Source organism: Podarcis gaigeae (assembly GCF_964106915.1).
Source record: "Podarcis gaigeae genome assembly, chromosome: 1".
NCBI classification, from domain to species: domain Eukaryota; kingdom Metazoa; phylum Chordata; class Lepidosauria; order Squamata; family Lacertidae; genus Podarcis; species Podarcis gaigeae.
In genome coordinates, this window is record NC_139678.1 from 110,239,872 (window position 1) to 110,251,988 (window position 12,117).

At 44.0% G+C, this 12,117-nt stretch overlaps 1 protein-coding gene and 1 long non-coding RNA gene across 4 annotated transcripts in view; one reads left to right on the forward strand and one right to left on the reverse strand.

The window, feature by feature from the left end:
- Positions 1-8,286, reverse strand: part of LOC310833970 — a 30,712-nt gene extending 22,426 nt beyond the window's left edge. The window contains exons 1-3 of one of the 2 annotated variants that reach the window (XR_014559025.1): positions 8,241-8,276; positions 3,739-3,784; positions 2,938-3,331 (exon numbers count right to left, since the gene is read on the reverse strand). This is a non-coding gene — a long non-coding RNA (uncharacterized lncRNA). Of the gene's footprint in view, positions 1-2,937; positions 3,332-3,738; positions 3,785-8,240 lie in introns of those variants that run through there. The other variant, XR_014559024.1, reaches the window with a different exon arrangement.
- The window catches only part of B3GALT1 (beta-1,3-galactosyltransferase 1), a 333,237-nt gene that overhangs the window by 294,033 nt on the left and 27,087 nt on the right, over positions 1-12,117 (forward strand). The window lies entirely within an intron of this gene.

A 12,117-nucleotide genomic window follows, 5' to 3' on the forward strand; every position in this document is an offset into this window, starting at 1 on the left:
TGGGGTGTTGGCTTCTGTCCCCCACACCACAGATTTATGGCAATACAGCCTCTTCTCCCAGTTGACTTGCCCAGGGAAAGAAACGGAGATATAAAAAAGACGGGGAACCCTTTGGAAGACAAATGCTGTTCTTTTTTACAAGGGAAAAAAGTGAAGATTTGCATAGGTAAGGGGGAAGGGAAGGTTATGGCTCACATCGGATCTAATCATTGTTTGAGATCATAGAATCATAGAGTTGGAAGAGACCACAAGGGCCATCGAGTCCAACCCCCTGCCAAGCAGGAAACACCATCAGAGCACTCCTGACATATGGTTGTCAAACCTCTGCTTAAAGACCTCCAAAGAAGGAGACTCCACCACACTCATTGGCAGCAAATTCCACTATCGAACAGCTCTTACTGTCAGGAAGTTCTTCCTAAGGTTTAGGTGGAATCTTCTTTCTTGTAGTTTGGATCCATTGCTCCATGTCCGCTTCTCTGGAGCAGCAGAAAACAACCTTTCTCCCTCCTCTATGTGACATCCTTTTATATATTTGAACATGGCTGTCATATCACCCCTTAACCTCCTCTTCTCCAGGCTAAACATGCCCAGCTCCCTTAGCCGTTCCTCATAAGGCATCATTTCCAGGCCTTTGACCATTTTGGCTGCCCTCCTCTGGACACGTTCCAGTTTGTCAGTGTCCTTCTTGAACTGTGGTGCCCAGAACTGGACACAGTACTCCAGGTGAGGTCTGACCAGAGCAGAATACAGTGGCACTATTACTTCCCTTGAACTAGATGCTATACTCCTATTGATGCAGCCCAGAATTGCATTGGCATTTTTAGCTGCCGCGTCACACTGTTGGCTCATGTCAAGTTTGTGGTCAACCAAGACTCCTAGATCCTTTTCACATGTACTGCTCCCAAGCCAGGTGTCACCCATCTTGTATATGTGCCTCTCATTTTTTTTTTGCCCAAGTGCAATACTTTACATTTCTCCCTGTTAAAATTCATCTTGTTTCTTTTGGCCCAGTTCTCTAATCTGTCAAGGTCATTTTGAAGTGTGATCCTGTCCTCTGGGGTGTTAGCCACCCCTCCCAGTTTGGTGTCATCTGCAAATTTGATCAGGATGCCCTTGAGTCCATCATCCAAGTCATTGATAAAGATGTTGAATAAGACCGGGCCCAAGACAGAACCCTGTGGCACCCCACTAGTCACTCTTCTAGATGAGTAGTGTTGCATCTGCACTGTGTGCGAGAGGGTTTGTGCATATTCACATGGCCCTCAGTAATCTTATAGTGCTGGTTTTTCATTGTTCTGGAAGTAAATGTATCTTTACTACCACTTTGCAGGCATGTAGTACTTGAGCCATGCATTGCTACCAACATTACACTGCTGTCAATTTACAAACCACCTGACAAGATTGTATCTCTATATTGCAGGGACTGGGCCACAGCTAAGAGTCGATGGGGCACTTTTGCTGGTCTCCCATGCCTAAGGGTTCATGGCATAGAGTAGAATGAAATACTTCTTCTTTTGCAGCTCAGTTTCTTAACCACTATGCTACCACCAGCCATCTATAAGAACCATAAATACTGAGGGGGGAAGTCACACTGATTCATTATTACCATATATCGTGGGAATGCTTGGTCATCAAAAAATACTCGTTGGTAGCCAACTCCTAGGGGCCAAGATCCCTTCAGCCCCAACAATAAAATATTTGAGTGGGCCAACACACATACACACCCAAGTTGATGGGTATTGCCATTCAAATGGTGTGTGTGCCACATCTTGTAATCACTTATGTGGGGCGGGGCGTACCTGCCGCTCCCAATATTTTATTCAAGTTGACACCCCTGGAAGGTGACAACTTTTGCTATCTTACATCATGTAGGTAGGTCCCTTTAAGTCCATTGACTGGTTGGCTGGCATTGCTAAAGGAAACACTCAAGCGTAAGCAACAGTGTAAGTAACAAGATTTCATAGTCAATTTAATCATTGTAGCAAGAGTGGAACTAGCACACAACTGGAAAAAGTAAAGGACTTCAGACAGGTTAGAATGAATTTGGAAAGTGCTGACGGGTTGAAATGAATTTGGAATGCATTGATTATAATTATGCATGCACATTTGATAAGGTTTAGGGAAGAAAATGAGGAAACTAAGAAGGCTAATATTAGGCTAGAATCCACTGGTATCACATTGGGCTATAAAGTATCACCTAATGCATCAAGGGAAGTCTTGACTTTCTGAGTTACTGTTTCGTATTTTTTTATTTCATTTTTAATTTGTATGCCAGCTTTATACAGTGGTACCTCAGGTTAAGAACTTAATTCGTTCTGGAGGTCAATTTTTAACCTGAAACTGTTCTTAACCTGAGGTACCACTTTAGCTAATGGAGCCTCGCGCTGCCACCGCGTGATTTCTGTTCTCATCCTGAAGCAAAGTTCTTAACCCGAGGTACTATTTCAGGGTTAGCAGAGTCTGTAACCTGAAGCGTCTGTAACCTGAAGCGTCTGTAACCCGAGGTACCACTGTACACTGCTATGCACAAGGCATTTTGCAAGCCATGGAAACAACAAGATAAACAATAAAGCCCACACATCCTATAAACATCCATGACTATCAAAATAAACAACAGAAATAAATTACATATTTAATGATCTACTTGAAATATAATATTCTGTGGGGGGGAAATCAACTCAAAATATCAGCAAATCATTACTGAACAGAAAATCAGTCCCAGCAATTATAACAAATCATTAATAAATTATAATCAATAAAAATAACAGCAAAGTCTAAATTAATTACTACAAAGCATGTTTTTTTTTAAAAAAAATCAACTGAGCAGACGACACAGCTTACAAATTTACAAAATGCACAAACATATCTGGTTCCCTAGCCCAGGTTCAATACGTAATCCACAAGCACTTGTTAGTGGGGAGACGTCAGTCTCAGTACTGAAGTGGCAGCGCTAAAACCCTCAAAATGAAAAGACATCATAAAAGATGGTTCTGGTTTCATGTATGCTAACGAAATGCAGATGGACATACATTGGCTGTGGGACAGCAGGAGTCCTGGGTCAGGTTTGTTAGCTTTAGCAAAGTAGGGAAATGGGGATAGAATCACTTGTTGCCTTTACAAATCCAATGCACTGCGCATTTGTGTGACTCCGGAAACATCAACTGCATGCTGTAGTCTGCAAGCGCTGAACAAAATGCCCCCTGCCAAACAGTTCAATGTAGTAATAGGAGAAATGGAATCAGTTGTTCTACCTAGGAGTTGGCTCCATCAAACTCAATTGAGACTGCTTCAGAGTAGACTTGCATAGGGTTGTATGTCACTTTGGGTTGTCCTGGGCAAGATAAAGTGACTAACAAATTAAATAAATAAATAGGATTGCACAGGAACGGTTTCAAAAACAAAACTCATGGGGTGTTAGGGTAGAAGACCAAGTACAAGAATCTCCTACAAAATGTAACATTTTGTTGTCTTCAAACATTTGAATGCTAGAGCTTTGCAGCTCCTGCTGTTGTGATCTTTTTAAACTCTCCCTGCAATTATCTTGTAGTCTTTGAATAGTTAACCTTCCACCCACTAATGCAATGACGCTATCATATGGCATTTCTTTGAAAGTATTTCTTTTAGCGCTTTTTGTCAAGTTACTCTATGTATTTATTTTATGTATTGATACCCAGCTTTTTAGAAACTTCCATAAAATGGATACACACACACACAATTTATTTAACAAAATGTACATACCATGTAATCGATGATGACAACCTCTATGGAGTTTACATGGAGCAATCTACAATACTCATTTTTTAAAAAAAATTAAAATGAATGAATGCAAATATTAAAAAGAAGTTGATCTAAAAATTTACCAAAAAATAATAACCAGCGGTTTTAATACAGCGGTGTATTAAAATAAAACATTGACATTGACACGTTAATGTCACATTTCTGGGTAGGCTTGCTGAAACAAAAACAAAAAAATTATTTAGCGGGCACCGAAATAAATGAATTACTAGTGGGAATCTATAGTAATTCTATAGGAAGTGAAAGAGAGGCAATATGCACTTTTCTTCCCACACTGTTCTGATCACATGCATTGTGCATTTTTATAAATAATAACCAAGAAGAAAGAAGGAAGAAAATAAAGGGCTGGAGCTCTCTTATATAAACTTTACGCATCCGGATAACACATTTTGTTCTAGGGCCCAAACATAAATACTCTGGAAACCAAAGATCTCTTAATACTAGTGTAGTTATTTTCCCTGCGAGATTAGTTGGATCATCCCATTCAGTGTGGGAGAATCTGAGATGATACTTGAAATGCAAGCCGATTTGGGTGGGGGAAGGGGGAGATTGGAACCATTTATAGATTTAAATGTCAAAACTGTAATCTAAAACGGTTGCTACTTGTGGTACCAGCTCCTGGGGGGCATGGAGGGATAAAGCAGGCATAAAGTCTCTCCTGAGCTGACCCCTAATGACAGATGACTGCTGTGTTGCCATCTGCAGTAACTGTGCAGGCCTTGGATCAGCTTTTTGTTCCCCCAACATAGAACGTGCTGCAAGTAATCAAACACATATGGCGCCCAATGCCCACGGCTGCTGCTGCTACCAGGCCAGGGCACTCGAGACAAGACACGTTTTCAGCTGGTATCTGTGAAGACAGTGCCAAGCTTTCAGACATCCTGTGACAGGCTGCTTCCCGGCTGAAAACTAGGCATGAGCTAAAATTTGGGGTTTCATTTTGGGGTGTAATATTGCTTTCTTCTAGGAGGATTACCAGGAATGTGTCTCATCATAGCTAGGCGTGTTTGCATCTCTCAGCCATCGATGGAATGATGTTTTTTAAAATGAACACTCAATACCACAAGTGTGTGATCGAAAGTTACATGTGCAAGCTGCACTCTGTCAAAGGCAGAGTTTATTTCATCTTCTCCTGCCGCTGGCTTTCCGGACTACAGCTTCCAGATGTTACCGCTGCAGCATTAAACTAGACGTACCAAAAGGTACCTCGAACAGGCTCAACCAACACATCACCTCTGTGTGACAGACACTGCCCCAAGCTGTGCCACTCCTGAGCCTCACAATTTGGGAAAGTAGCCTGGAGAGCCCTGTTTTTTTCCCCATGGTTGCCAGGTATGGGGAATCAGCACACCTGTCGTCTCCAAAAGTGCAGCTTGTCTGAAAGCAGCTTTGGCATCAACCAACTTTGCACTGGGATAAAGTTACAGAGTTTAGAACATGGGTAGGGAACTGGATCCAGCCGACAGGGCAGATCCTGATCTCCCCCAACTCCATACCTTCCAACATTTCTCCGGTGAAAATAGAGACGTCCTATTCCATAATACAGTCATACCTCGGGTTGAATACGTTTCAGGTTGAGCGCTTTCAGGTTGCGCTCCGCGGCGACCCGGAAGTCACGGGACACGTTACTTCTGGGTTTCGCCACTCGTGCATTGACAGATGCTCAATATGACATCAAGCGCATGCGCGGAAGCGGCAAATTGCGACCTGCACACACGCAGATGCACAGTCACGGGTTGTGTTCGCTTCAGGGTGTGAATGGGGCTCTGGAACGGATCCCGTTCGCATCCTGAGGTACCACTGTAGTAATAATAATAATAGTAATAATTTTATTATTTGTGCCCCGCGCCTCTGACTGGGTTGCCCCAGCCACTCTGGGTAGCTTCCAACATATATAAAAACATTTTTAAAATAATTTTTAAAAAACCAAAACCTTTCCCTATACAGGGCTGCTTTCAGATGTCTTCTAAAGGCTGTATGGTTATTTATCTCCTTAGCTCAGGAGTCATACCCTCCAACATTTCTCTCATGAAAATAGGGATGTCCTAAGGAAAAGCAGGACATTCCAGGTTCAAATCAGAAACTGCCACAGTGTCTGTAATTCCAGGACTGTCCCTAGAAAATAGGGACACTTGGAGGGTCTGCAACCCATGTGGGCCAAAATGATAGGTATCTGGGGCTACTGACCTGGCAAACACCTGACTTTGACCATGATGTCAATAGAAGCATTTTTCCTTTGGCTGCACAGTTTGAAATCGAGTCACACAGGCCAAGACACAGGGCTTTGCAGGAGCTGCCAGTGAAACTGGTTGGCAGTATCTGCAAGCCCACTTTCGACTGTGAGCTTTGTCTTCACCTGCCCCACATGCAGTGTCATGCGTGATGTCAGGTGTAGGACAGGGGTGTGCAGCTTGGGGAAAATGGCCTCGTGGGCCAAATTGGGACTCCTACTGGACCGCCCTCCTCATGCTCAATTCTAATTTCATTCTTTATCCTCTTTCCTTTTTCCTATTATTTTCCAAAAGTTCTCGTTTCCAGCGCTCTTCCATCTGAAGAAGTCAGCCTCAATTTGCTTCTTTTTCCCCCCCTTGCCACCCTCTGTGCTTTAATTTGTGCCAGGACTCGCCAGGGCTAGAATCTATTTTCAGTGCCAGGGCTCATCCTTGTAAGGAATTAATGAGGTATTAATTCCCATTAGAACTCTAATTTAAGGGCCATGTACAGGCAAGATTAAAACCACTTCATTTCCCAGAGTTGACTAAGAACAGGTTTATTATACCGATTCAACCATATATTTTCATACACGCAGTGCACATCGCTATTAATTCGTTGAGGATGGCGAACAGGGCAAAAGTTCAAGCTGGATACAAATGAAGTATGGGCTTTAAAGAGGTGTCGAAGGAAAACTCGGCAGCCTGTCCTTCAGGATGTGGAATTTCACCGCAGTGTGGCTGTTTTCGGCCATTTTCTGTGTACAAACTACATTTCGGAGTACCGACTGTTTTTTAATTATGTGGGGGAAAGTGAGATGCTTTTTTAAGAATATACAGTGGTACCTCAGGTTAAGTACTTAATTTGTTCCAGAGGTCCGCACTTAACCTGAAACTGTTCTTAACCTGAAGCACCACTTTAGCTAATGGGGCCTCCTGCTGCCGCCGCACCGCCGGAATACGATTTCTGTTCTCATCCTGAAGCAAAGTTATTAACCTGAAGCACTATTTCTGGGTTAGCGGAGTCTGTAACCTGAAGCGTATGTAACCTGAAGCATATGTAACCTGAGGTACCACTGTATATAAAAAAATCTAAGTTTAAAACTTTCCTATTCACTAAGGCAAACTGAGGCAGTAGTTCAGGAGTTCTCCTAGCCACATCACCCAAAATGCCAGACTCTGAGAAGAAGGAGTTACTCAGAGCTCAGGCAAAGGAGGGATGTAGAGGATGGAGCAAACTGTCTGACAGGCTGGCTGTGGTTGGTGGGAACTAGGCCCGGTGGGGGGGAGGGGTGTACGACAAGTTGGACCAGTGAGGGATGGGGCTTCTTTTTTCCTTATTCCTCTGAGAAAGCGAGGGCCCCTCCTGAGTCCTGGTTCCCTTGGCAGTGCTCAACCTGACTGTTCACACCAGTCCTGGTCTTGCTCCACATCTTCCTATGTCCCAGACCTTCCAAGTGTCCCTGTTTTCCAGGGACAGTCCCAGATTTACAGAAGCTGCCCCGGTTTCTGATTTGATCCCGGAATGTCCCAGTTTTCCTTAGGACATCCCTATTTTTATTGGAGAAATGTTGGGGCATATGCAGTTATGCAACCCCGAGCCCAGGAGATAAATAACTATACAATCTTTAGAGGACATCTGAAGGCAGCCCTGCATAGGGAAGATTTTTAATGCTTAATGTTTTATTATGTTTTTATATACTTTGAAAGCCAGCCAGAGTGGCTGGGGCAACCCAATCAGTTGGGTGGGGAATAATCGTAATCACAATCATAAAAGAATAGGTAAAGGTAAATGGACCCCTGACCATTAGGTCCAGTCGTGGCTAACTCTGGGATTGTTGCACTCATCTCGCTTTATTGGTCAAGGGAGCCGGCGTACAGCTTCCGGGTCATGTGGCCAGCATGACTAAGCTGCTTCTGGCAAACCAGAGCAGTGCACGGAAACGCCGTTTACCTTCCCACCGGAGCGGTACCTATTTATCTACTTGCACTTAGACATGCTTTCAAACTGCTAGGTTGGCAGGAGCAGGGACCGAGCAACGGGAGCTCACCCCATTGTGGGGATTTGAACCGCCAACCTTCTGATCGGCATGTCCTAGGCTCTGTGGTTTAACCCACAGCGCCACCCGCGTCCCTTCATAATAGAATAGGATGTCCCTATTTTTCATTGTTGAAATTTTGGAGGGTATGGTGTTCTCATTCCCAAAGGCCTTCCCATACATTCACCAAACTCACCTTCTTTCTTCTTTACAATCCTGTTCCTCTTCCATATCCATTTGTGTGGCTGTAAAAAAAAAAATCTCCTTAAATCCCCAGCTTATGCAGCACACTTCGAGTTCACTGAGTAAGATCTTCAGTCTATGACTTTCATAGTGCTTAGGAATTATGAGCCAATAACTGAACAAGATAGAGAAGACAGTCCTAAGTAGGAGAAACCTCATAGAAGTAGCTTTCGAACACTGTCACAAACAATGCTGTTGTCGAAAATTAAGCTCTTTCCACTTATAACCCAAGGCCCCTAGACAATCGCAGAGAAAAGCTGCAAAGCTTGGCTTTTAATATCTTTTTCTCCCCCCACCCCACAAATCAATACGCAACTTCCTACACTATGTTATACATTCTAGTACAGTCATTGTTTTCCATGCCCCGTGAAAATTGAAACTGGGTGATTAAAAGCTATGTGGTCTGTAAAATTACTAGATTCATCTGATTGCCAGAAGAAGAAGAACCCCCCCCAAAAAAACAAATATTATTTAAAACTATTAGAAATCATACAGGGGGACCAACAAAGAAAATTATATAGACATGTAGGCCCAAATCTGTCTGCTATCATCCCACTATTCAATAGCCATTAAATGTTCCCGTGTGTGTTATTATCATCCCACTATTCAGTAGCCATTACATGTTCCCGTGTGTGTTCTGAAGACACATGAGGCCACCTGAAGTTATGCAGGGACTCAGCTATGCAGCTGCAATTATAACGTTTTCAGTGCATTTTAAGTGCAATATACAAGTGTGACATTAGAAGAAGAAGAGTTTGGATTTTATATCCCGTTTTATCACTACCCGAAGGAGTCTCAAAGCGGCTAACATTCTCCTTCCCTTACTCCCCAACAACAAACACTCTGTGAGGTGAGTGGGGCTGAGAGACTTCAAAGAAGTGTGACTGACCCAAGGTCACCCAGCAGCTGCATGTGGAGGAGCGGAGAAGCGAACCCGGTTCCCCAGATTACGAGACTACCGCTCTTAACCACTACACCACACTGGCTCTCCATTAGATGGCACCTGTGAGCTAATGACAAATTCAATATATTCATTTTCACAGTATATATATATATATATATATATATATATATATATATATATATATGCTTTCGTAGATTTTCACGGGTACAGGAATGCAGGTTTTGGTGTCCTCGGGTGTCTTCCCGTGTAAAAGTTGGGGTGTCTAGGCGACGTTTCGATGAGGTCTCACTCGTCATCTTCAGGCTGGTGCTTTCGGCTTCTTGTTACTGGAACAGAGCGGGATCTCAATGTTTGAGTTCCTATAAATACTGTAGAGGGGGTGTGGTGTCTAGCCTCCAATGTTCTGGGCAGAGAGGAAGTTCCCAGGCTAGTGTGCCTTTTCTTCTTTTGTTCCTTAATTACTTGAGAGATACCTTGAGTGATTTCTTGAGTGATATCCTGAGTACCACTTAGGTGGGTCATTAGGTGTGGATTAGTTGCTAAAGTCTTTGTGTCTTGACCTCTTGAACTTTGTGAAGAGTTTTCCTGAGAAGATGGCTGTATTGCACTTAGTTGTGCTTTGGCTTGGCTTCGTGTATAGGGGCGAGCTGTGGTTTTGTGGCTTGTGTCAGCCAGATCTGTGTAGGGATTGCAGGGGGGTGCAGCATCCGGAGGTGCCACCATGGATTGGCTACTGGATGGTGTCAGTAATTCATCTGTGGAGAGGGTCTGGGTTTGGGTCTGGTGTGGTTGATTGGTGTTGGCGTTCTGTGTGCCTCTGGATCTGGTGTCAGTTTTTGTGGGGAGGGCTAATTTCCAGATGTCTGGCAAGCGGGATGTGTCGTCACGCTTGTTCATGTTGTGAGGGTGTTTCTCTATCTCGATGGCTTCCATGATTATTCTCTTGTGGTGATGTTCCGTGTTAAAGAGCAATTTGGAATCTGCAAAATTAATTTCGTGTCCTGTTTCTTTCATGTGTTGGAAAAGAGAGGAAGTTTTTTCTTCTTTTTTGACGGCATTCTTGTGTTCTGCGATACGTGCATTTATTCGTCTGTTTGTTTGTCCAATGTACGTGGCTGGGCAGACTTTGCAGGGTATTTCATAGATCCCTTGAATAGATCACTCAAGAAATCACTCAAGGTATCTCTCAAGTAATTAAGGAACAAAAGAAGAAAAGGCACACTAGCCTGGGAACTTCCTCTCTGCCCAGAACATTGGAGGCTAGACACCACACCCCCTCTACAGTATTTATAGGAACTCAAACATTGAGATCCCGCTCTGTTCCAGTAACAAGAAGCCGAAAGCACCAGCCTGAAGATGACGAGTGAGACCTCGTCGAAACGTCGCCTAGACACCCCAACTTTTACACGGGAAGACACCCGAGGACACCAAAACCTGCATATATATATATATATATATATATATGGATTCCACCCAGGTTTGCATTTTACCAGCGTTCCCACAGGTGTGTCACCCTGGGGGTTCATGTGGCAGAGGGGGCTGCTTCACGCTGCCTTGTGGGGGTCTGATATGTATGGAAGAAATCTAGCATGTAAAAGTAATAAAATAGAAAGATCAATTGTCTAAACACTTAAACTGCAGGTTTATTTCCTTCCCTGACCATTTTACTGTGTGAGTGTCATGGATACTGCTGTTGTATATTGTGGATCCACATCAAAGTCTAACAGCCAGTGGCTGGTACAGTGGCTAAAGCACCCATCTTGGACCCAGGAGACCCGGGTTCAAATCCTCACTTAAGTCACGCTCACAGGCTGACTTGGGGCCAGTTATTCAGCCTAATCTACTGTTGGAGAACAGCACAAGTGTAATATCCCATTGGCCTCGCTAGTGTCACTCTTCTTTGGACCCTGGTCAAAGTATCTGAAGAATTGTCTCCATCCGCATTGAAACACGCTCTGCAGGCTCAGTGGTATCAAATCCAGCCTTCCAGCAATGCATGAAATCTGCCCTAGACAGTGTTCCTTCCTGGAGATTCAAAATATTGAAAGGGGATAGGCTCCCGGCTAGACATAAATTGCAAGAGCCTGGACAGGAAATTCCAGCTATAATTAATGTATGGTGAATTCCATTAACTTCTTTCGGGAAGTCTCCTTCTGCCACACCCGGTGGCTGACGCCTAGCTCACTATTTACCCTATTTCTCCACGTATAAGATGATATTTTTTCCTTAGAAATAATAGGCAAAAATTGCAGGTCATCTTATACACGGATAGCAGAGGGCGGACAGGCGATTGGTGGCAGCAGCCAGCAGGAGATTGGCAGCATTGATTGGGCGTGTGATTGTTTGCTGCGGCAGGGCCTGTTGATGATTGGCTGCAGCAATTGGACGGTTGATTTACGGCAGTGACGAGGTGTGCGTGCAATTGGCTGTGGTTGTGTTTAGTGGGCAGGTGGTCTTTTGGCGGCGAGCTGTATAGATGATTGTTGGCTGTGGCTCTGTGGCTATCTGTGTCCCCCCCCAAAAAAAAAGCTCAATGACTTTGGACAATTCCCCCCCCCCCATTTTTTTTGTGATCCAAGGTATAAGGCTGTCTTATACATGGGGGCCTGTTATACATGAAAAAATATGGTAACGTGTGCAAAAACATTCATTAGTAGCATTATACAGTGGACTCTTGGGTTGCAAACGTGATCCATGCAGGATGCAGCGTTCACAACCCGCGTCTGCACTCGCACGAGTTGCGATTCGGTGCCTCTGCACATGCGCAAAGTGCAATTTAGTGCTTCTGCACATGCACGACCACCGAAACCCAGAAGTAACCCAGTCCGGTACTTCCGGACTGCAACCTGAAAAAACGCAACCTGAAGCGGTTGTAACCCGAGGTATGACTGTATAACAACAGCCAATTTCATATGCCTCCAAGACG